The following is a 23,567-nucleotide window of genomic DNA, read 5'->3' as shown; positions in this document are numbered from 1 at the left end:
AAAGATTGAATAAAGATTATTATATCTTTTATTACAAAATTATAATTAAATATCAAAAATCAATTTATTATGCTTTTCTGGGAAACTCCTATTTTAATTGTTTTAACACATTGATAAATCTTTCGATTCTTTACGTTTCAAAATTGGACAAGAGAACTCGAAAACACGAAATACATACGTCAATCCACTCAAACTGGACTGTAACCAATCAGATATGACACTTCGGAACATCGGTTGAAACCATAATATACTATGTAGCGAATTGTTTTCAGAAACATCCTGACCGAAGTTAACGTTAACAGCAAAACAAATACGCGAATTTCTCTTGCAACAGTTTCGAATTCCCTCTCTAAACGTTCCCTCTCTACACGAACGTTACACGTTAAAAAAATTTACGTTGAATTTAATTTACTCTACCTGAGAAACCTACTAATGTTATCTTATACTTTGTTATTTTAAATAAATGATATATTTATTACGAAATCTATTTCTTTATCATATAATTTTATTTTCATAATATAGAAGTCAATTATTTCAAATTGCAACATGTCATGTCTTGCCGCGATGAGATCGTGCATCGATTCTTAGTACTTATTCTGCCGCTAGAGGGACATAAGCGCCACCTTTAATCTCGTTAGCATTATTAGTACTGTTGGATATAAGTATTAGGCCGAGTGAAGGAAGAGCTACGTATTCGAGATCTGATCTCGTTTTTGGGTGATTGCCAAGTTTCGACTTTATTTTCTTTATAAGAAAACAGTTGAAACTTCTATATTGTGTTCATGATATGGATTGCAGCATTTTCAGGAAGAAAAATTTCATCGTTCATCGTTCATCGTCTTAGTCGTCGGCATCTTTGAAGAAATATTTATGTATTATATTAATAATGTAAAAATAAAATAAAATTTTTTTTTTTATTTTAATAAGAAACAAATAAACTTTTCTCTCCTTTATAAAATATGTTATGGGTTTTCTTTCCATTATTGGGAAGAAAATAAATTTTTTATTTTAATACATATGTGTAATGTAAAAATTCCTTTTTGTTCATTAACAAAAGAAAAAAAAGCCGGGGAGAATGCTGCCAAAAATATATCCATATATTATATATATATAAATTTTTTGAATGAAAATAGTATTGTGTGTCTAAATGGCACAACTTTTATTTTTATAAAATATCAAAAGAATAGAATATACTAATTAAAACTAAATTTATAAAAGTTTCGCAATTTTCTATTTTGTAACTTTCATGTATTTTTTTTATTTATTTCAAGATAAGTTAAAAAGAAACATTTCAACACATGCATGTAAAGAAACATTAAAAAACATTAACTAATAGAATTTTTTTAACTATACTTCAAACGAATTAAAGAGATTATAATAATTTTTTATATATATTATTTAAATATTCTATTTGATTAAACACTTTCATACATCATTTTTGGAAAAAATGAATCGAAAAGTGAATAAAAGTGAATAATATTAATATGTGTTGTAGAAATACGATATCAATGCTTAGAAATATATTTCGACTATACGGAAAGAACGTCTTAGAATATAATCTCGTTTCCTTTCCGGTCAGATTTCCAATTTCTCGAGTTGCCATATAGACGATCGTTGCCAATCTGTCTGTTGGATTTTGGCGTCTGACTGTCGTCGAGCAACTTATGTCGCGTATCGCATCGACGTACAGAGACACACATATACATAACCGCTGCACGCGTCAGCTTCTATAGGATCTAATCGACGAACTTGTAATTACTTCGTCGACTCGAGATGGCCAAGGGACAGAGAGGAAAGCAGATGCAGTTGGTGAAACAAGAAACGCGAGAATGGATGAGAAACAAACGAGAAGGAAAAATATGGAACAAAAGAGAAGAAAGTGGAAAGAAGATAAACAGAAGATGGTGGCAGTTTTATTTGATCGCGAATCGATGGAGATATCGACAGATGTAATGCCACTTCTCAAACTGAACCAGCTATCTGCCACTTTTCTTCATCTTCTGCTTCTTCTTTCGTTCCAGACTTGGGCTATAGAGAGGACGATGAGGGGAAGGAGGGAGAGAGATTCTTTTCGCGAGTGTGATTACCGAACACCTTGGAAATCCATTACTTTATATCAGTTTTTCTTAAAGGGCTTCCAGTGATGGCGCCTCCTTAGAAAGTTCCTTGGTCAAGTGCTCGGTCGTCTTCGGCTTTATTCATCCCACCACCGTTATCTCCAGAATTTTTCTTCTTTTTTCTGTCTTTCGTCGCGTCCTTTTAAAAAACCTTTGGGTTTTTCTTTTATATTTCCTTTTTACACGATTGTTAAAAATCTTGTGGTAAACGAACTACTGAAACTAACTAGCTAAATGTGATTAATCACATTTCTAAACGATAAAAAGAGTTCAATGGGTTTTATCTTCTGTAGGAAATCTGTTATTGTTAGTGCCGAGAAAAGAGTATTATCGATTCATTCATCTCATCATTGTTCATCTCGTGTTCCGCCAGAAATTTTTAATCGCTTTGAGCGAATTGTCTTGCATCACAATGAAATTTTGAGCTTCGACGCGGACCCTAGTTTCTGCGTGTACTGGACACCAACGTGAAATAACGTTCGATGAAAAGCCGCCGACATGGCTAGAATCCGGGGATTCGAGGCGGCTTCTCAAAAGGCCTTTGATAGAATGCAAATAAAGACGAACTTTTTTGGTCGTGGTTAATATGGAATCTTAAATCTTCCTGATCCAGAGTGAGAGAGAAAGAGAAAGAAGGCGGAGGGGAGAAGAGACAGGAAGAGGGGGATGATGCTTTTGTGCAGAAAACCATAGTACAATCGACTACAGGATGGTCCTTTTGGTAAGGATGTTGAAATTACTTTCTTTTCTTTTATCTCTTTTTTGAAATGCCGTGGAAAGTTTTGTTTTTAAAGGAAATCAGTTTAAAATTTGGTAAAATTTGGAGCAAGAAATGATTTAAATTTAGTGGAACTAAAATTAATTATGGATAATTTTAGAAATAAATTTAGGAATAAAAAGAAATAAAATGAAATTATAATAAGTAGATAATTATCACAACACTATCAATTTCTTTTGGACGAACGTTTAAAATTTATAATAAGGGGAACGATATATTTTTCATATATTAAAACTATAATAATAAAATAAAGACCATAAATAAGAAACATAAAATAAAACTAAATAATTTATTCTTATCTAAAAAATTATTTCTCTCTAAACTTGGCTAAAAGTTTCCACTACATTCTCCGTTCAATATTAAATTCCTAACGACACAAGCAGTGTCCTCGAAACGCGGACGTACCAAGATTTTCGTTTAAATTATGAATAGGTGTTCTTCCCTCTTCCACGTCTTACTACGAACCACTACGCTTCCGTCATCACCAGACTCGATTCAGTTTGAAGAATTCTCCTTGGGATAAGAAGAAGAAAGTCGAACAGGAACAACGGTAAAGAAAATCGCGGCGCAAGAGAAAAGAAAAATGGGACGAAGCTTATGCGAAGCCAATTAATTATCGAGCTTCTCTTCTTTTATACTTTTACACTTGACGACCTCTATTTCCATTTTACAAGCGGTAGATATTATTCTCACGGACTCTTCTCTCCTCCTCCCTCTGCGCCATCATCTCTCCCTCCAGGAGGTTGAAATCGAGCGTTGAGCTCGGAGGGATTTCACCTCTTCCCCCTTTAGATCTTATTTATACGGGCCGAGCAGAGCGGTTCTGCCCTCGTGTTGGGTTTTGTATGCCGGAAGAATTCGGTGACGCCCTCTAATGATGGTATTATACTCGTTCCGTGAACTCACGTGATAGCCCACCCCGCTCCAGCACGCCCTCTTTGATGCTCCTCTCCCCTCCCTTTCCTTCCTACGTGTTAAAATTCGTTCATATTATTCATATACTCAAAGCTAATTTATAATATTAATTTATATTTAATAGTGTTGCGCCTAGATTAAAAAATCCATCGTGATTTATATAATATTATTTTGTTTACCTTTTTATACGTTAGTTCCTCGTGTTCCTCTTCATTGAATTTTTTGTTTTTGTTTTCTTTCGTTGTTCTCTGTGGAAAGCGTATACACTTTCCGCAAAATGCATTTTTCCATAGTTGGCCGGTCGGCAAAATTTTCTAACCGTTAAAGAATTACACGGTACGCCGGCTCACATGCGATTAATTTATTTCGAGCAAGAGTCACGCGCGACGAGTCGTCGTTACCGGAGAGAGCAGTAACTGTCCCTCGAGAAATCTGGACGAAAGGTCGTGGCTCCCTCTACCTTTCTCGTCGTTTACAATTTTGTCTTTTTTTTTTTTTATATATATATTTTTTTTTCTTGCGTGGAAGATATTACTTTAATGTTTAGCAAAATTGAATTAATAATTAATGAATATTTGAAATAAATTGCAATTTATATCGAAGACCCAATTGAAAGTAAATTGAAATTGAGAAGATTGATTTTATACAGTTGACAGATAATGATCTTTAAACTAAAAAAGTTTGAAAATTTATATTATATATTGGTATTCGTTTAAAGAAGATGAAGTATTGGTGTATATATATGCTATAGCATAAAATTAAGGATCATAGCCTGCTAATTTCTATTCTATGGACAAATATCTGATTATAATCAAAACACATAATTTTAAATATTATTTATTTTGGCAATTTCTAACAAGTTTATCGTATTTTGTTTTAATTCGATTCAATTTATTTACCTTACTATTTGAAATAAAATTTTTATACATTTTCCAACTTTGTTAATAATTTATTCCATAATCTCCAAGATATCGAGGCTCGTAAAGGATAATGCAGCCGAGTATTCCATTTTGAATTTCAATTACTACGATTCACAGAAATAGAATTCATATCGCAATAATCAGGACAATAAAGATTGTCAAACTGGAACAAAACACGACTTACAGTTACATTCTACTCTGGTGAACCTAACCTAACTTAACCTCTTACTATTTTCACGTAGGAACATCGACATGTCTCGTTCTGCTTACTGATTCTCTACCGATCTTCTTTTATAATCCCATTGAACACGCTTGTATCTCTGCTTCATCGTTAGAATTCGAAAATTGACGTTAAATTCCCCCTTTAATTTTCTCGCGACAAGCGGCAGCGAGCAGCGTCGTAATGAAACGAGAGAATGCGAGTAACATTGTTGGTGGCGCGCTGGTAGGCGCGATTTCGGCCGATGTGTTTGGAGAGAGAGACCACGTGACTTTCGGTGACATCGAAGCAATATGTATCCGCGCGACCGGTCAACCGTTAATATCGTCAAACGAACGTGTGGATACATGAGAGGGCAGGCGAAACGGCGGTCCGTTATAACGTAAATATGACGTAAATATCGCGTTATCGATTGCGAACACGCTTTATATGCGACGAGCCGATCAACCTGCGCCGTTATACTTTACTAATCAACATGACGAATTGATCAATTTCAACCAACGAATTTTAGATTGATTTTGAATTCCGTTTTATGTAAATCCGTGTTCGAGGGATGTTGTTTAAAGGATTATCTCGATTCTGGGACAATGGTTGTTTACAGATTTTATTGATTATTTTTGATTCTATTTTGCATGAAAATTTATTTCGAACAATTTAAATTTATTGCACTCCTTTGAAGACTTGGGATAGATCGTGGATACGACTCGATCTTTATTTACGGAGTCAAAATCGTGTTGTTTATTTCGAAAAAAAAAAATTACAAATTTTCTCGTTCAATCAATTGAAACGTTCGCGAAAATTTAATTCGTAGGGAACAATTATATATTCAGCAGAAATTTTCAATAATTATTCCGTAATAATAAAATTTATCATAAGTTAATATAACTGTTTTATTATGTATTCCTGTTTACCCGGTATAATAAACATAAATCTAAAGAGAGATTAAATTACAGCAAGATATATTAGATCAAAACATAATTAAATATATTCGCGTACATTCAGCGAATATTGTTTATTTTATTCTATATTTTCGATCATTATTTCATGATCATCCTTTTCCCGAAATTGTACCGACTCTACCAATTTAAACCAGGAATATTTAAAAAAAAATCTCATCTTCGATCTTCTCGATGATACTATATTAAGATGAGAAACGATTCGCTAATCACACATGGCGGATTAAAATCGCTTCAATTCGAGTAAGTCGAACAGTTGTTCGCGCGTTTAACAATATACAAGCGCAATTGCCAGAATTCGTGTTGCGTGAAATTAACCTTTACTCGAAAACTGTGGAGATAAATGCACGACGCGTACGTTGAAAAACGCCAACTTTTTATGTCCGTCACGGAATACGCGTATCGCCAGAGACGTTGCCATCCCGTGTTTCACGTTTTAATTACGTCACCAGCGGTGGTTCTGGAGATGCAACAACAACCAGACCCACTCGCGTTCGTTAATTGGAATATAATTAATATCCCGTTGGCCGTTGTCCTAACGACGCTTGATATCGAACAGAGGATAACGTAAAATATTTCATACGACAATAGTGGTTGGCAGTAAGGACACAGAGGTAGATATATTTCACACTATTGTTGGTGACACTGTTAGATAGCGATATAATGTTTTGAGGTTAGAATTAATATTTATTTAAAATATATCAATTCAAGTGAATTAGATAATAGATGATAGAATTACGAAGAGAATGATGCAGATTCTATAACGTAAAAAAGCCAATGATAGCAAATAGTAGGATATAAGAGAGAGATGATAGTGACAATAAGGTTAACGATGGATCCGGTGGTTGCATTTTTGAATAAATTACGATGGAGCGTAGAGCCGGTTACAAGGCATGGCTAACGAACCTCCTTCTCGGAAAAACGAGAGGTCGAAAGTATAATCTATCATACTTATATGCAGGCTATACACATCTGACCTACGACGATCGACCGTGGCGCCACGATATATCTCCGTGGCCACGGTTAGGAAAGAACAGTCGTGTCGCGAACACGTCGGGGCAACATGTCGTAAATCGCTTTAATAAACTATGAATCCGTTGATTTGTCGACCGGGGGTGATTTACGGTGCGACCGTTGTGTTTGCAGATATCGACAGGCAGACGACTATAATCGACGCTTGAACGTGAGTTAGCATAATTAAATACATTTTTCGCGATGTACTTGATCAATGACACGGCAAATGATCGAACGTGACGATTGGCGATGTGTTAAGATTGACGAGTGATATCGGTATATTTCCTTGTTTTAATCAATAATCAAAATTTTTAACAGTGCATAATTCGATGCTTGCTGTTTTAATCCAATCGAACATCTTAAGATGTTTTTTTTTTTGTTTTTAAGTATAATCGCAATTTATATCTATATAAAATATGTTAACGAATATAGATGTGAGCCGCCATTAAACATTTTATTATTTCATTTCGCGTGTATATGGCGTGTACAACGAGGGAATTTCGATGCCATTAAGTAGTGTCAGTGTAGATTGGCATAAAAGGTTGACGAGAGATACGTGTATATAAAATGAAAAAATGAGGGAAAAACTTGTCGAATGCATGCACATCGTTAAAAGTTAACAATGCAACGAGGGACGCAATTATACGGTCTTGTGATGTTTCCACTTTGCATTTATTTTCGTCGCATATTTTCGATGTACAAACATTGAAACTCGTCTCTACGCTTTCGAAAATGAGATTCAAGCATCGAGCCAGTCAAAGTTGTACAGGATACGAGTTGGAAACTGGTAATTGGTTAATGTGCATATAGTAGCGACATTGCAATTGGTTAAAGTGCATAAGACGAGATGTGTCGTATTCGTTATTTCTCGTGTTTCCTACTTCTGCATTTTTAAATTCGTAAAAGTCAAACAAACAGATTTATATTACTATTAATCACTAATTCCACTGTTTCGAATAATAAAATTATTCTTTTGCGCGAAATATCAAGCATCGAGTTAAGTAGAATCAAATTCACGTAGCTATCAAACGTAATCTCTGAATCTTTGCACCAGTCTGCCAGGTTGAAACATTAACCAACAGTTATCGGCATCAGCAACCACAATACAAGAGTAAACACGTTAATATGTCACAGAGACTATAGCCGCGATTCAGCTCGCATTTGTTTTATCCATACCACAAGATGAACATCGAATTTCGCATAAACTTCGAAATCGGTCGATCGACCGACGATTCTACAATTTATGATTGGTGGATGTCATTAACGTGGCCAGTCCTGCTAGGCCGACCGCAACGCTCCATCGCCTCATCTCAAATTCTAGTTACCACTGTAGTTACCTGCAGTCGAGATCGAATAACTTCTATCAATTCAATTGAAGAAAAGAGAAGAAATAAGTGAGATATATTTGACGATTATATATAAATGTAGAGTATATAAGTATATAAGCGAGATGTACAAATTGGTTTAGTTTACTTTTCAATTATTAATTTAACACGTTCAAAACGATTGCAAAATTCCAAGAATTGAATAACGGCTTAAGTGGGCAATACTGTACCTATTTATATCGTCGCGCATCCACGCGTGTTTACGTTTTTTTCTTGCTCGTTTCCCATCTCTCTCTTTCTAATCCCGGCGTGGTTCGTGCGAGGGTTACGTCTCGAGAAATTTTAGAGCGGTGTCTGGTGTCGTTGGGAAACGTCTCGTCGGCGAAAGGTGTGCATTAATCATGACGGTCGAATCCGCGAGAGTCGAAGCTCGGCAGTCAAGCGTGGCGACGAGCGACTCCCCGGTCGTTTGTCACTGCGCGCGCCTCCTACGATTCTCCTTTGAGCAGATCCTTGATGGAAACGCGACCACGCGGAGCGGACTGTATAGTTTTCGTTTCAGACTGATGCGTGCGCATACGTGTTACTGTCGCGTGTGCTACAATGAATGCGCTTTTATGGGAACCGATAGGTAATTACTTTCGGTGAGATTGATATTATTTTTTCTTTGAATACATAGATAAGTTCATTATAATAGTATAATAAAATGGGAGAAATATTATGAAGATTTATTGGTAATTTTGACAGATATGGATTATATTTATCGTTGGTATTTGGAAAATTGATATGTAATTGTGAGGATTTATTGTAGGGGGAAATTTTTTTTTCTTTTGTATTAAGTTAAACATTAATGAAAATTAATACATAAAATCCTTGTTATTTTTTTAAAAATCCATTTATTAAACGGAAGAAGAAGAAGAAAATTTAATTATAAAAATTATACTCTGTTGTACCGTATTTTTCGTAGGAAAAAAAAGTCATATTAAGGAAAGAAAGTCTCTTTACTAAAGCATCGAACCTTTTTCACCACCAATTTTCTCTATCTTCGCTCAGGGAAGAGCGATATGAGCTCGCCCTAGTTTCTAGAGTTATCGTGTATAAACCGGTGCCAGCGAAGATGTTTGATCCCTGAAAGTCCACGAGAAAACGTGGAGAGCAAAAGGAACGATAAAATAGAAACGAACGAGGCGTTCAATTGAATCGTCGGTTAGATAATGGATTTACGATATTTATTGTTAGAAAATCAATCTATTTGGACAAATCTTTAATTAAAAACGAACCTAAATGGAGAAATGGAATACTGGTATGAGAAATTATCGTCTTGAAATATCTTTGCAGATAAATATTTATATTTTTGACAATAATATATCTGCTTTTCTCGAGCAATGATTATTTTATTTTGCACGTGTACTTTGCTATATGTAAGATCCCTTCACGAAGGAACATCCATTTCTTCAGAATGTACGCACACGCCCTTTGCAAATAGGCAGTAAACTTCTTTGGATATATATGCATTTCACCCTCCTCGAGTAGAGGCCACTTTTATAGATCATATACACGGACCTTTTGCGAATAAATGTTCTCTTATCAAGTGCGTACGCTCCATTATACATAAATACACAAATACGTACATTTTCTGAAATGCATATATCTGTAATGTAAATTTGAGAACCCGAAAGAAATTGTAATATTATTAAAATATAATACAATATACAAAATTTTGACAAGCTTTAATAATTTTCATCAAGTAGTAACGGTCAATAATCGAAGCGACACGATCCAAAACCATTCTTTTTTGATTAGTTTATTCTCATTAAAATATCTGCCCGTAATTCACGCTATTGCAAATATATACATTTCTCCAAGATTCATCCCAAAACGGCAAATGAAATGACATTTTTTCGATGTAGCCATTTCTCCTTTTCTCGAACGAGTTCGAACGGCCAGAAACTTGTGTCCCTTTTCAACAAAGAATTCGATCTAACTCAAAGTCTCAAGCAAGCGTGGCAACTTGCGAGAGCGTCAGAATTGAAGCGAAAATTCCGAATTCCCTAGATATTCGCCGAATACGTGGCGGCAGACTTGCGAACTATCGCGATGAAACCTCTCTCTCTCTCTCTCTCTCTCTCCACACACATACACAGCCAGCTATTCGCCGCTCAAAAATTTCGATCGCGATTCTCATGCAGAAACGCGCTTCGGCAGTGAAAAACTGGATCGCATGCAAAATTGATCAGCCGCGAGTGGTGAAGAGTTTGGAACGCTTGGCCGAAACTCGACACGAGGGCCAACGGTCAACGTCGCCTCGTTTGCGCTTCCTTGTCCACCGGCATCTCACTTTTCGCCCCGTCGTCTCTGTTTTCTATTCCGAGGGCCGATATTGATCCCACCGCGTGACGCTGGCTGCCCGCTCATTACTTTATACTACGCTTGTACATGTCGTTTCCTTGCACACGGCAGGCAAAATATTATACTCGAATACGTTACAGGATTTCCGATCGAAAAATTATGCGTCACGCTCTCAAGATGGAATTACCATTTTTTTATCATCGAGATGTGAATATCGGATAAGGATCGGATAAAGTCGAGTATAATTCTGGCATCGCCAAGATGGCATCGCTCGAGAAAGACGTCTTTAATTTCGTCTCTAGCCACTAATTTTCCCCTAGCGGCGCGTAGTGCAATCTCGCATAAGAATTACATACAAAATGTGTCGCACGGTGGCGCGCGGTTCGCGCAAAAACGAGAAAGAGTACGTGCGTTACATGCATGCCGCGGAATATTTTATTCGCTTACTTAATACGCCACGTATTTGCGACTCACGCTGCTTAATATTCGTGGTACGAGGGGGTGGAAGGAAAGTGAGTCCGGTTTACGTAAGTGCACGCTGGCAATCGCATTTTCCGAGGCGGGTAGAACGAAGACATAGTGAATATTCGAAAATGTATCTAGAATTTCTAATTTCAGAACGTTTTCATTATTAATAAATATTGTACAGTTCTATGCAGTGTTCTTATTATAATTTCTTTACATTCTTTTTATCTATTAGTATTCGGTAAAAAAAAAAAAAAATATCAATCGAACAGAAACGATACTTCGGATCTTTCCGTTCCAGAAATACGGAGCATTCAATTTCAGACTGCGGACAAGGAAAAGAAAGAGCGAGGGCAAGAATAGTTGGATAGAGAAAGAGAAAAAGAAGAGCGTAATAGGAAATCGAGCCGAGAGATAGCGCCACAGGCCGGAACGAAAGAAGAGAGATTTAGTGGAAGAGAACGAAATGTAAGAGGTTAATTGGAATACATAACTACTTCGCGGCGCGTGTGTCGATGTGTATCTTTCGTGACAGCTAGATGTCTCTTACTTGCCACACTCTCTTATTAGTCGGGAATCATTTGTGCGTACAACAAAATGTGATCGTATTTTACTCGTATGTTACAAATAACGACTCGATGTTACATACGGTAATCGTCAGCATAAGTCGACTACGTGAATTTTGTAGGTTATACGGCTTGATTCTTTTTCGCGACCAGGTAAATGTTTTCTTCGCTTCGTTGCAGGCGGAGTCTCGTCATTAACGGTTAACGGCCGTCGACTGTCGCGCGCGTTTATTTACATTGGGACACGGAATATGCTGTGGTGCACTTTGAGTGAGAGAGCGGCGAGATGCATAAGGGGATGTTTGTTGAAGCGAGTGGAACTGGAGAGGATGTGAATAAGATAGAAAAAAGAAAGAAAGAGTATCTTGCATTTTATATCTTGAATTTTGCATTTGAATTAAATGAAATATTTATAATCACGAAAAAAATTCTTAGATAATAATAATAACAATAATGATAATAAAAGAATGCTAATGAGAGAATGAATATCGAACAGTTTGAATTAGAAACAATTCTTCTAACGCTAAATATCAGAAATTTTATTTTCTTTTAATGATAATTGTGTTCATCAACTCTGTGAACGAATGACAGAAAGAAAGGATAAGCATGAATTTCAATGAATGCTTACATTGTCATTTACGCTGGGTATGGTATGGTAGTTTACATTGATTGCACGCTGCAGCTACTAAGCAATGAATTACTACACTCTCTCTTCTCAATCGTCCAATTCTAATATCGGTTTCGACTCTCGTTATAACCTATACCACCATCGAATTGTTTTCTTTTGCCACTCTTCGTTTTATACACGCAGTCAGTCATATTTGTTTCTTCGTCTTCACCTATTTATAAACTCGCCGATACGTATACGCTATTCCCGCACTCAGTTGAATGCGTTTATTTATTCAGCTGTTTGCACTTGCGAGCGAGCGGAATCATGAACGGCTCGCGCACGTGTTAATGGCGGTGGAAGCGTGTTCACGAGTCACGTGATGTCAACTCCGCCACGGCATAATTTGCGTATTATTTATGGCGTTGTGCTGCAACTCGAGAAAAGAATTTTGAAGAACATGAGAATAGCTTAAGGACATGATTGTGTGAGTTTGTGATATTTTTTCCGTTCTAAACAAATAAACGTAACCTCGACCTTACACGATGAAAATGTAATTGTGTAAAATGAAAAGTGAGAAAGAGTATACAAAAATAAAACGATTGGAGAAAACAGAAATACGCGATTGGGTAACGAGTAATTGATCTCGTATATACAGTACTAATAGTTTCACAAGTGCCTAAGTTTCAAGATCATCAATTCACGGTCCATCACAAACAGAAGTGTTAGTAAGACAATTTGCATTTCTGTTTAGATTCGATTTATGTTACTAGTACTACATCTTAATTCCTTGTACATATTCGCTACGATAAACGGATTGCTATATTTGCATTATAAAAATTTGAAATTTCTAAAAATAATTTAAAGTTTCTCATCCTTCCCATCTAAATCTCTCATATTTACATCGAGCAATAGTATATCATTTTCACTTGTTATCAGCAAACTTTTGAAACTTTCAACTTCATCTCCTGCCTCTTTCATTCCAATAGACAACGGACAAACTCGCTCATAAATTCGCTCCAAACGAGACCGTATCCAACTGTAAAAAGAACAAGTCTCCGTAAAAAGCGGACCAACTCTTACTTCGCCAAGCATCTATACCGAACTGGCTCTGAAATCGCGCTCAAGAAAACAGTCCAGATGGCGCCACCAGTCGACAAAGAACCCCGATAATCAGAGATCAAATGTCGAATCGGTAGTTCATCGAACGGTCGCAGTGTTCTTGCTGATTATCGAGATGCAATCCTAGGACGGGAGAATTGGGAGGAGACGGAAAAACGAATAGAAAGAATAAAGGAACAGGCTGGAAATGAAAAGAAACTAGAGGAGAGAGGCTGCCAATGCCCGACGAACTCGAGAGACGAGGAGAGAAAGGTGAGATTCGATCGGTAAAGAAGGATCGCGACCAGTTTCTCGGGGACAAGTTGCGAGGTATTAAGTAACTGGAAGCTTCGTGTCTTTATCTCGAAGAGGAGAAGCGTAACGCGGAAACCTCTTCCTTGTTTCCTTTTCCGCCAACGGCTCCACCGTTCACCCCATTCGTAGAATCTTCACCGTTTGCGAGCGTCAAGCACGGGCTCGAGATAGATTTTACGCAAGAATCTCGGGGACGAAGCGGCGCATTACGGATAATAAAGGAGATTGACTCTAAATTACAAAGTCCGTTGCAGACGGCCGCATTGAATACCTCTCAGGCACAGAAGCGTCGCCAAATCGGTTTTACGGTCGGCAGGTGGTCCGACTGCTCTTCTGCACTTACGATTCGTCTGCTTGTCTCAACTCCCCCCACCTCTTCCCCACTCCCATCCCAGTCCCAGCTAGCTTCGTTACCCCCACCCTAGTTCAACCTAGTTTCTTCGCTATTAATTGTTACCGTTTCAGCGTAGCGTGGCGCAGACGAGGCTGGGCGACGATAGCGCCACCAGTCTTCCGTCGCGTTCTAATTACACGATTAAAAGAAAGTTAATCCGCGGACGACACGCGGACGCGTAAACAAACGATGGGGAGAGACAATCGGTCTCTCGGCGTGAGCGGAAGAGCGACGACGACCGGGCGACGAGTAATTTAACGCTCGACGAGATTTATTAAAATTTTCTTCGTCTTTTTTCCTTTGGTTGGAGAGGAGAATGGTTGTTGGAGGACGGCATGCGGGCTCTCTCTCCCCGGTATAAACGGTTTTTTGTAGCGAGCACGCCAGCGGCCCGGTTCTTTGTGGTAACGGCCACGAATTTCCCCTCCGGTGCTGCCACTAATTTTCGGAGTTATACTCTTTTGTGCGCACGTAATTATAAACACGTCCGCGCGTTCCTACCAAGTTTTCTCGCCGGACAACGGAAGCTTGTCTAACGGCGATCTGTGAATATTTGTTCGTTTCAACGGGGATGATGAAAGGGAGAAGTTGAAATTGGATTCGCTTGTTAATAGAATGTTTGTACGATAATAATATAAGAATTTAATATTGCGTTGAGATTGATTAACAGGTTTTCGGTTGAGTATCTTTCTCAAGAGGAAAGATTTTATTATTAATTTGGATAATTTGGATCCAAGGGTTGACCAATAAATATAACTCTGCACCGTAATTTGTTTAACGCGAATTTTTAATTCCACTTTGATTGTGCTCACGATAATCCTCATAATTTATAAGGTATCTTGAGTAGCATTGGATAGACTAGTCTGCTTAGCACGTAGTCGAAACACGAGCGTCTAAACGTGAGATTGGAAGGCGAGAAGGTGGTGGTGGTGGCCCAGTTTCGGTGAAATGAAATTTATTTCATTAGAAGCGCCTGTGACCGACGTAAAACGAATTCTTGAGCCATTTTCGACTTAAGACCGAGTCGGTTAAAATTTCAAGGGAATGAAATTTTTTAGCCTGCTTCATCGGCCAAGTGTTAATTCGCCGAAAGGATCAAAAATTTTAATGCTTGATCCACCACCGTTAATGAAAACGATGCTTCTTCTCTGGAATTTTAGTTCAATTTTTTTCTAATATAAAAAAAAAAAAAAATAAATGTTAAACACTTCTATTTCACTTTTTAACTTCTTAGTTCATCCATGAGAGAAGAAATAAGATCAGGGAACATTTAATCGTCGTGCATGCGCGGCTATTACGACTAGCTTTTCCAGCAATCGTCGTAAAACGCACGACCATCATCGTATTGCTAGAAATTTCACCGGAGTAGAATCGTCAGACGCATCGAGAGAACGGAAAAGAATGAAAAAAAAAACAAAGAAAAAGAGAAAAAAAAAACGAATGAAAAGACCAACAAAACCTAAAACGCGTGGAAACGAGGTGGAAAGGTAGGCAAAACACAAGCATCGTGTCTTAGCCCGATAAAGGTGGGATACGGAGTGGTTTAACCGCGATGGTAAAAGTGCAGCGAGATATCCGCTCGGTGGAGCTTCGACGCGTCGAGACGGAGCTGAGCTTACACAAAGGATAAAGACTAGGAGGGTGGAAGGAGGATGAAGCTCAGAAAGGGTTTGGGTGGCATGGAATACGCGGAGATGAAGAAAAGAGCATTATTTGAATAAAATATTTGAAAATTGATTATTTAAGTGATCGAGTTACTCGATTCAACTTTAAAGTAAATTATAGCTGTATAAGTATCGTTCGAATAAAATTTTTCGTTCCAACTTTGTCGTTTCTTATTATACAGAATTCTCGTAATAAATGTGACTTGATATAGATATTCGTGAATTTCCGAATTTAATCACTGCTAATTATCAATTAAAGATTGTTTCATTTCATAAATCGTTTAATCGTAAGAAATGATTTTTTAATCCTATTTAAATCGTTCAAAACACAACATTTAAAATTATTCGTTTCTTAAAAAAAAAAAACACTAATTAATATATACGAAACATAAATTAATCGTGGAACAATTCATCATTGCTCGAACTTATCATTTTTCCATTTTGTTTGAAATAAAATTCGCCAAGTTTGATTGTAAGGAAAGCGTGGAAGATGAAGACGACGGCGAGAGCCACTGGGGAGGGAGACAGTGGTGGCGCACTCTGGAGAGGAACTAGCAGAAATAGAGCGAGCAAGAGGAAAGAGATAATGGAGGAGGGTAGAGGCGGAAAGATACGAGGCGGAAGCTAGGAGAGAGGCGCTCGGCTTGGGAGTAGATTTTACGAAGGTGGATAGGTTCGAAGGGCTAAGGGGGGAGGTAGCAAGCATGCTATACGAACTGATGTCCCTTGAGGTCAGCCTAGCGTGACTACCTATCAATTGCCGAGACTGCGTCTAGCCTAAGTGACGCGATGCTGGATATACCCACTTGGATATTCCACAGACACTGGCTCGACGTCGATTTTCCGTAAATACACCGAGATAACACCAACCTGTGGGTACGTGCATATTCTGGGCTTCAGTAGCGAGGCTCGAGGACTTTTTACTCGAGTCTCGAGCGTGGCTCGGTGCGTCGCTTGTTTCTCAACTGTCGCCTGGGAAACTTTGGACAGTGAAAGTGGCGCTGGTGTCGGTTACCCGATGAAGGAGGGAAAATGGTATATCGGAAGTAAAGATTTATAACGTTCGGTTTAATTTTGATTTCTAATTTCGAGTATATTAATGATACCAACGTGACGCGTTTTGGGATAATATACTTTTTGTCACTAGTGGATAATGAGCGTATTTAAATGTACGAAGTAAGAGAGAATTTGAAGAGAGATTTATGATCTCATTAATTTGTATTTATTTCGCGTGGATTGTAAATATTTCGTAAAAATAATATAAAATTATCACCATTTAATAATTTATTAGTCGTTAAGTAAAAGATTATGGGAAAAACGTTAATAAAAGTTCATAAATTTTGCATTCTGTGAATTAACGTTTAATCATTCTAAAATTTATATAAGCTTCTTTGTATATTGAAAATGTATTTATGTAGTAAATTTATGTTTTACACCATTATTCGAATGTGTCGTGGCGCCAGATAAAGTGCAATAATTTTATTTCGCCATATTTTAATATTCAGTGGATTTCGGTGAATTTATATTTTCTTTCATGCGGTTTCTAATAATTAAATATGGGACAAAATTTAAAACGCGATATCAACTCGGTAATTACAAACTTTATAAAATTGGTATTTCTCATACGCAATGTACCTAATGCACACGGTCCACAAATTGATCGTTAGTCCGCAATATAAACGTAAAAGCATTAAAATGCAAATGTAAATGAACGCAAATAAACGGAAAGGGACATATAAATGGTTAAAACAGATGTTAAAATTGCATTCCACTTTCCCGGCACACTGATACACCGGGCGTCCAGCTATATCTTGGAAAAGGACGTAATTTTACGTCAGCGGCTTTTCGATGTGTTAATATGCTTTTAAACATTGAATATTTTTTAGCTTGATGCTTTAAACTGTGCCAAGCTATTTTCATAAAATATGGAATGCATAATGTACTAATTTATTTAAATTTTCGTTATTTCCTTTTATTTCCACAGAAGATGTTACAGATGTTCGCAAATTTAAACATTATTCAATATTACACATTTTCCTAACATATTCCTCCGTTTTACACTTTATTCTCGAATTAAATGAAATATTATATTGATTCATCTTTTCCAATCAAACCTATTTCTCTATGCCAAGGATCGTTCTCATATCATATTTTCATGCAAAGAATAAGGGGAAGAAAGAATTTCAGATTTCAGATTCGAAATATACATTCACAGCGTGATTGTTCCCAGTTGACGGAAAAATACCGCCAATATCCCATAACAAGCGGAATATTCTTGGCGGGAAGAAAAGTCGTACCATCGCTCATCATCCGTGCTGTCACGGAGAGAGGAGTCCTTGTTCCGCTTGTGAATCTCTCTTCTCTCTTTTACATGTTATGTGTTCTCTTTTCATCTTTCAAAGATATTTTGGACCACTGAAGAGAAACGAACCACGCGCAAAGCTATGGGTGGTCGCGTTAATATCGAACAACTATGCTCGCGCTCGAAATCACTGCGAAACCAGAAACACTTCCGGTCACGCGCCCTTCTCGTTTTAATGGCGGAAACAATCTTTGGAAAAGCCCGACACCTTGGGGGATTTTGCGTGGAATCTCGTGGTGTTTCGGATTAAAGATGAGAATTTAATTGAAAACGAAAATATACATGAAATATTATTTAAACGATATGGAGGTTCGTTCGAATCATTATAGGTTTTGAGAAACTTCACTTAGCAAAAGTCAATCTCGACCCTATTCTATAGAGTCCATTTTTCCACTTTCGTCATTTCCATGCACGAAAACTCATTCAGGTTTTCTTCGTTATGCCATCCATTGATAATTTCTAGAGTCATTGTGTTCCTCGAAATATTACAAATTACTTGTTCCAAAGTTTAGATTCGAACCGATTCTGCACACCTCTTGGCCATTCGTTCACCGTGAGACAACAACAATGTAGCGAAGAAACGATTCTAGGCACGGAAGGCGGGGTGCAAAAGGAGAGACACAGAGAAACGTGATGGGAGGTTGTTTCGGCCATGCGACAAAACGGGTAAATTGCTCGAAGAAACACGACGGTCTCTTTATGACGACCTATTGTAAAAACGCGGGAGAAAAAAAAAAAAGGATGTGAAGCAGACTGGAATGGGAAATGCGGATGACCGATAGTTCAGCACCAATAGAAGCCAGCAAAGAGAAATAAAGGCTCGTAGACAACGTGATTGAGAGAACACATCGATTGAGAAAAGATGAAAAAAAAAAAAAAAGAAAAAAAAAGAAAAAAAACGAGGTTGAATTTTATGCGGTGGAACAGGTTGGAAAATATTGGAGGAAGAAAGCAGAGATAGGAAATGGAGAAACGCAACGAAGTAAAGAATAAGGAAGAAGCAAAAGAACGAGAAGAAAGAGGAAAAGAGTAAGAACGGATGGATCAGACGAAGATAGTGGCACTGCTGAAAAAAAGTCTCGCGGGACGGTGCAGGGGCAAGAGGGGTCTTTCACTAGAATCTTTATTGCCTTGTTGACAAACCTGACACCACACGCTACATAGAAGAGCTATAACTTATTGAATATTCAAAAATTATTTTCATTTATTAAGTACATTAAGATAATCATTTAAAACTGGAAATATTTTTGAAACTACTAATTAATTATATCTACATTTATAAATCAAACTATTACGAATCAGCCTACGTATATTATAAGAGATAAAAATTATTTTATATACACGTTGGAATATTCTATGCCTATATTAATTGCATCGAGGTACAGTCTCTGTCACAAATGCGTTAAAAACCACGTTAAAAACAAAAATACGTGTGAAAATAGGCGTTTCCTCCCACGTTAACCAATCAGACCGCGGCATTCCTTCCGCGAGACTTTTTTCCAACGGTGAACAGTGTATAGAGAGTAGTCCTAGGTGGGACAGCGTGATGCATGGGTCGGTCGCATCACCGCGAAATGTCGGCGCCGTGCAGCCGCCCCGGTTGCTTGCCTTTTTACATACCTCACGCGGTTCCTCTAACCCTCCTTTCCCATCTATACAACTTTCCTCCCCATCTTCCTCTTCCTCTCTCTCCTATCACTTTGTTTGCCTTTCGGTACGCCGCGTTACCTTTCGGCTCCATCCACCCCCGCGCAAGTGCATATCGATCGGACGCGGAAGTGGTGGATACCCCCTTTTTGCTTTCAGTTCTGGAAACCGATTTTTGCGCACGTGCGATTTTTTTCTCGCCAACGGATGAAGCAAAATCGTAATACTAGACAGTGAATGAGAATAGAGGTAATTGTGTTTTCGGAATATTTTTGATTTTTTTTTTCAAAGAATTTCTCAATTTTCAAAGCAACGTTATCTATTTAATTTTAGCAATATACCGATAACTGGAAAGGTATTCGCGATAAGGAGACGGGGGGAGGACAAAAACGAAAATGAGACAACGTTTAACGGAAAGACTTCCATTACATTCAGGGAAGTTCCACTCAGGGCAAACAGGTTGCATTGGGATTTCCGTGTTTGCGTCGATGCAAATGCTTCCAACCTCTCCCTTCCTTTCGTACTTCGGAACAAGCTTCGAGGGTTGCCGTCACTGTATCACCTTGTTTGTCTTAGCTTCCAGCTTTGATACACTCCTCGCCCGAGCTGCGCATGCGCTCACGAATCTGAGGAAACTTCTTCCATTTCGAACAACGGTGGATAAGCGTCTTATTGTTTACGCTGGGGATCATAGTTTTGGAATGTGTAATAAAGAGACACGTGTATTTATGCACGACGCATGCGCGGATCATCTATGTGTTAAGAAATCTCGTTTTAAATTACAGTGCAGAATTAAGTAAGAAATAAGAGATTGAATTTTTTCATTTATTGAATCTCCGAAGCACGTATTGACCTTCGGTTGGTAACATGGACGATCACGAAGGTTAGGATTAGACTTGAGTGAGAAAAATAAACAAGATATACGAGAAATAATTGAATACTACACAGTGGAGCAGAAACTTCTAATTCTCACGCGTTATCAGAAAATTGGCAAATTATCGTTGGCTCTAAAGAGAAAGAGCGGGAGATTTAAATTTTCCGGCGCGGCAAACTCGAAAGTTGAAGTTCTTTCCTTGCCTTCATCGATACCAGACTCGCAAAGTTCGTGGAAGTTTAGTTGGAATTTTTTTCTCCTCGGTAGCCTCGCTTTATTTTCTTCTCCCTTTTTCTTTTTCCCTTTGCGTTAGATGGTAATTTGTGAAAATTAAACAGCGTGTTTCTAAGATATTCGATTATAGCATTCTTTGGTTTATTTGAAAATTATTCTTTTTTTTAAATACATTGTTAAATATTTTTAAAATATTTTTAAAATATTTAAAGTAAAAAGCGCATGATATTTATACGAGTAATTAGCAGTAACACGAAATTAAGTTAGAATTCTCAAATACCTAGCAGTCATGCTACGTTAAATTTTATAGCGTAGAATGGACCTGGGTGGGTTCCAGAAAATGTATTCAACTTTTTACCAAGGAAGATAGAGAAATAAAATATTTGAAAGCAAATACAATCTTAATTAGTAAACGAAAATTATATTTCTTTTTCATATTATAAAAAATAAACAAACATTTTTTATTCATATTACTCATTTCATTCGATTGATCAATAATTAGTGTAATAAATAAACCCAAAAACTGTACTTAAATACTCAAAATCATCAAAAATCTTTTAAGAATAAAATTATAATTGACATTCCTTTATATTATCCATATTATCATATTTGGAAAAATGATAAATATTTAAATGATTCTATTTATCTGATTCTCTACCCATATGTATTTAAATACCGAAAAGAGATCATAAAGAATAATAACGAAAGAAGATAAACTTGTGCCAATTGTACAATTCAATTGGTATAACTGACCATTTCGATTGCGATCGATGCACCTAATGGCACTGGCTGACCTGATCCTAATTAATATTCGCTTTTAATTGCGACTACGTTTCTGAAACAAGCGTTCACGCCTCATCGAATACTTCCGGTTCCCGTTTTGCGTTTTATAATCCTTCCTTTTATATACACATATATAAAAAAAAGAAAAGAAAAATTTTAAAAATATTCTCTAACAAAATATTTCGTAGTCCCGCTTTTAAGAATTAATTATATCAATCCTTTATAACTGTTTCCTTAATCTAATTTTATTTTTCCTCGATTTTAATTCGTTTTGATATACGCAATGTCGTGTCACTGTTGATTTCATAGCGCGTGGAATACAGGTGGCCACTCACAACATAAAATACAGAAAATCTAAATTTTTTTTATATTAACTTCACACGAATCAACCGTTATTATCATGGAGATCAAAAGATATAGAAATAGAGTATGATTTAAGTCGTTAATTGAACGATATCGTTAAATCGAGCAAACATTCCACAGAAACTATATATACATATATATACACATAATTTTTTCCGTCGTTTCACTCAGAGATGCGAAGCGTCGCGCAATAACGCCGCCTCCGATCTCTCCCTCAAAGGGGCACATCCCCATCCAACCCTTATTCCCCTCCCCTCCCCCCTGCATGCCGTTAGTTGCAAGTTTTCCGTTTCGAATCAGCGCACTCTCATCGAACACGAATCGATTTCGAAACGGTCTCGAGCACGGGGTTTGTCATTAACCTCGTTCTTCGGGCGTGAACCTTCAAACGAGCCACAATTCCATCGTGCGTGCACCTATATTGCCCTTCCAACTCGCCGTCCCTCCCCTGTTCAACCCTCGTCTTGCGTACACGGCCCAACCCTTTTCCATCCCATTTTCGACACGTTTCTTCCCTCCCCTCCCCGCCCAAGATTTTTTTGCAAGTTTTTCGATTAACCAATAAAACTGGATTGCGTTGTATTATATATTGCACGCATTTGAGAATGTATACAGTCGTACATTATTTTGGAAGCACACAAAGGATGAGAAAATTATTCACAGCGAATCGTATTTTCTTTGAAATAAAGTTACGTTAGAGTAATATAATAATTAATAGTTTGAGAGCTTATTGAAATTATATGGAAGATAATTTTGAATATTTGTAAAAAAATTTTTCTAGCAGAAAATTATTTACATTGAATCGTATTTTCCTCGAAATAAAGTTACGTTAGAGTTATTAGAGAATTAATAGTTTGAGAGTTTATCGAGGGTATATGGAAGAAATTTTGTAAAAAAGGAAGGATCTAAAAGAGGAGAAGATAAGAAGAGCGTTTTCTAGGAGAAAATTATTTACATTGAATCGTATTTTCTTCGAAATAAAGTTACGTTAGAGGTAATTAATAGTTTGAGAGTTTATCGAGGGTATATGGAAGAAATTTTGTAAAAAAGGAAGGATCTAAAAGAGGAGAGGAGTGTGATATCTGTCGATCAGGTTATTATTAAAAGTGATTCCAACCTCTTTAATATCAAACCCCGGGTATCAAACTCGAGATACAATTGACGATTCAATTTCACGGTGAAAAATCGGAACGGTTTATTATCGAGATCCCCAATTCGAAACGATAAAAGTCGTCGGAGAAATCAACTTTTCAATAAGTAGAGAATTCATTCTCATAACTGGTTCAGGTCACCCGAGCTTCCGTTTACACTTGGTGAACAGCCAAGGTTATCGATGAAAAAAAAAAAATTGATTATTTAATCAAGAATTGGATATAATTAAACAGTTGGTTAGAGGAAAGGAAGCATTGAATTATCTGGATATTCCGTAAAATAAAATATTTGCTCGTACATTTCTTAATTTTGTGAATTGGAAAATTTTTTTATTTCTGATTTAATTAAAAATGGCGGAGATACGAGAAATATTCTTTGAGCAGATAACGAATGATATGGCGCAAAGAAAGGTTTGACTACGTATAAAAGCCTATTCTTCGGTAAAA

General features: G+C 37.1%; 1 protein-coding gene and 3 long non-coding RNA genes across 13 annotated transcripts in view; 2 read left to right on the top strand and 2 right to left on the bottom strand.

The window, feature by feature from the left end:
* Positions 1-23,567, bottom strand: part of LOC107993946 (teneurin-a) — a 628,759-nt gene that overhangs the window by 64,950 nt on the left and 540,242 nt on the right. The window lies entirely within an intron of this gene.
* On the bottom strand, positions 4,632-6,933 carry LOC133666281 (uncharacterized). The gene is made up of 2 exons (XR_009830231.1): positions 4,960-6,933; positions 4,632-4,893 (listed from the first exon to the last, which is right to left on the bottom strand). It is a non-coding gene; the product is annotated as an uncharacterized LOC133666281 (long non-coding RNA).
* Positions 6,942-23,567, top strand: part of LOC133666279 (uncharacterized) — a 28,572-nt gene continuing 11,946 nt past the window's right edge. The window contains exon 1 of the long non-coding RNA XR_009830225.1: positions 6,942-7,089. This is a non-coding gene — a long non-coding RNA (uncharacterized LOC133666279). The remainder of the gene's footprint in view (positions 7,090-23,567) is intronic.
* On the top strand, positions 8,617-13,089 carry LOC133666280 (uncharacterized). Of its 3 annotated transcripts, XR_009830228.1 has the most exons (3): positions 8,617-11,121; positions 11,361-11,527; positions 11,806-13,089. It is a non-coding gene; the product is annotated as an uncharacterized LOC133666280 (long non-coding RNA). The 3 variants fall into 3 exon arrangements; XR_009830226.1 differs by having other exon boundaries at positions 11,361-13,089; XR_009830227.1 differs by having other exon boundaries at positions 8,617-11,189; positions 11,361-13,089.

This window comes from Apis cerana, linkage group LG6 (assembly GCF_029169275.1).
Source record: "Apis cerana isolate GH-2021 linkage group LG6, AcerK_1.0, whole genome shotgun sequence".
In the NCBI taxonomy this organism is placed as follows: Eukaryota; Metazoa; Arthropoda; class Insecta; order Hymenoptera; family Apidae; genus Apis; species Apis cerana.
The sequence above is the reverse complement of the archived record's forward strand: the minus strand, read 5'-3'. Positions and strand labels throughout refer to the sequence as shown.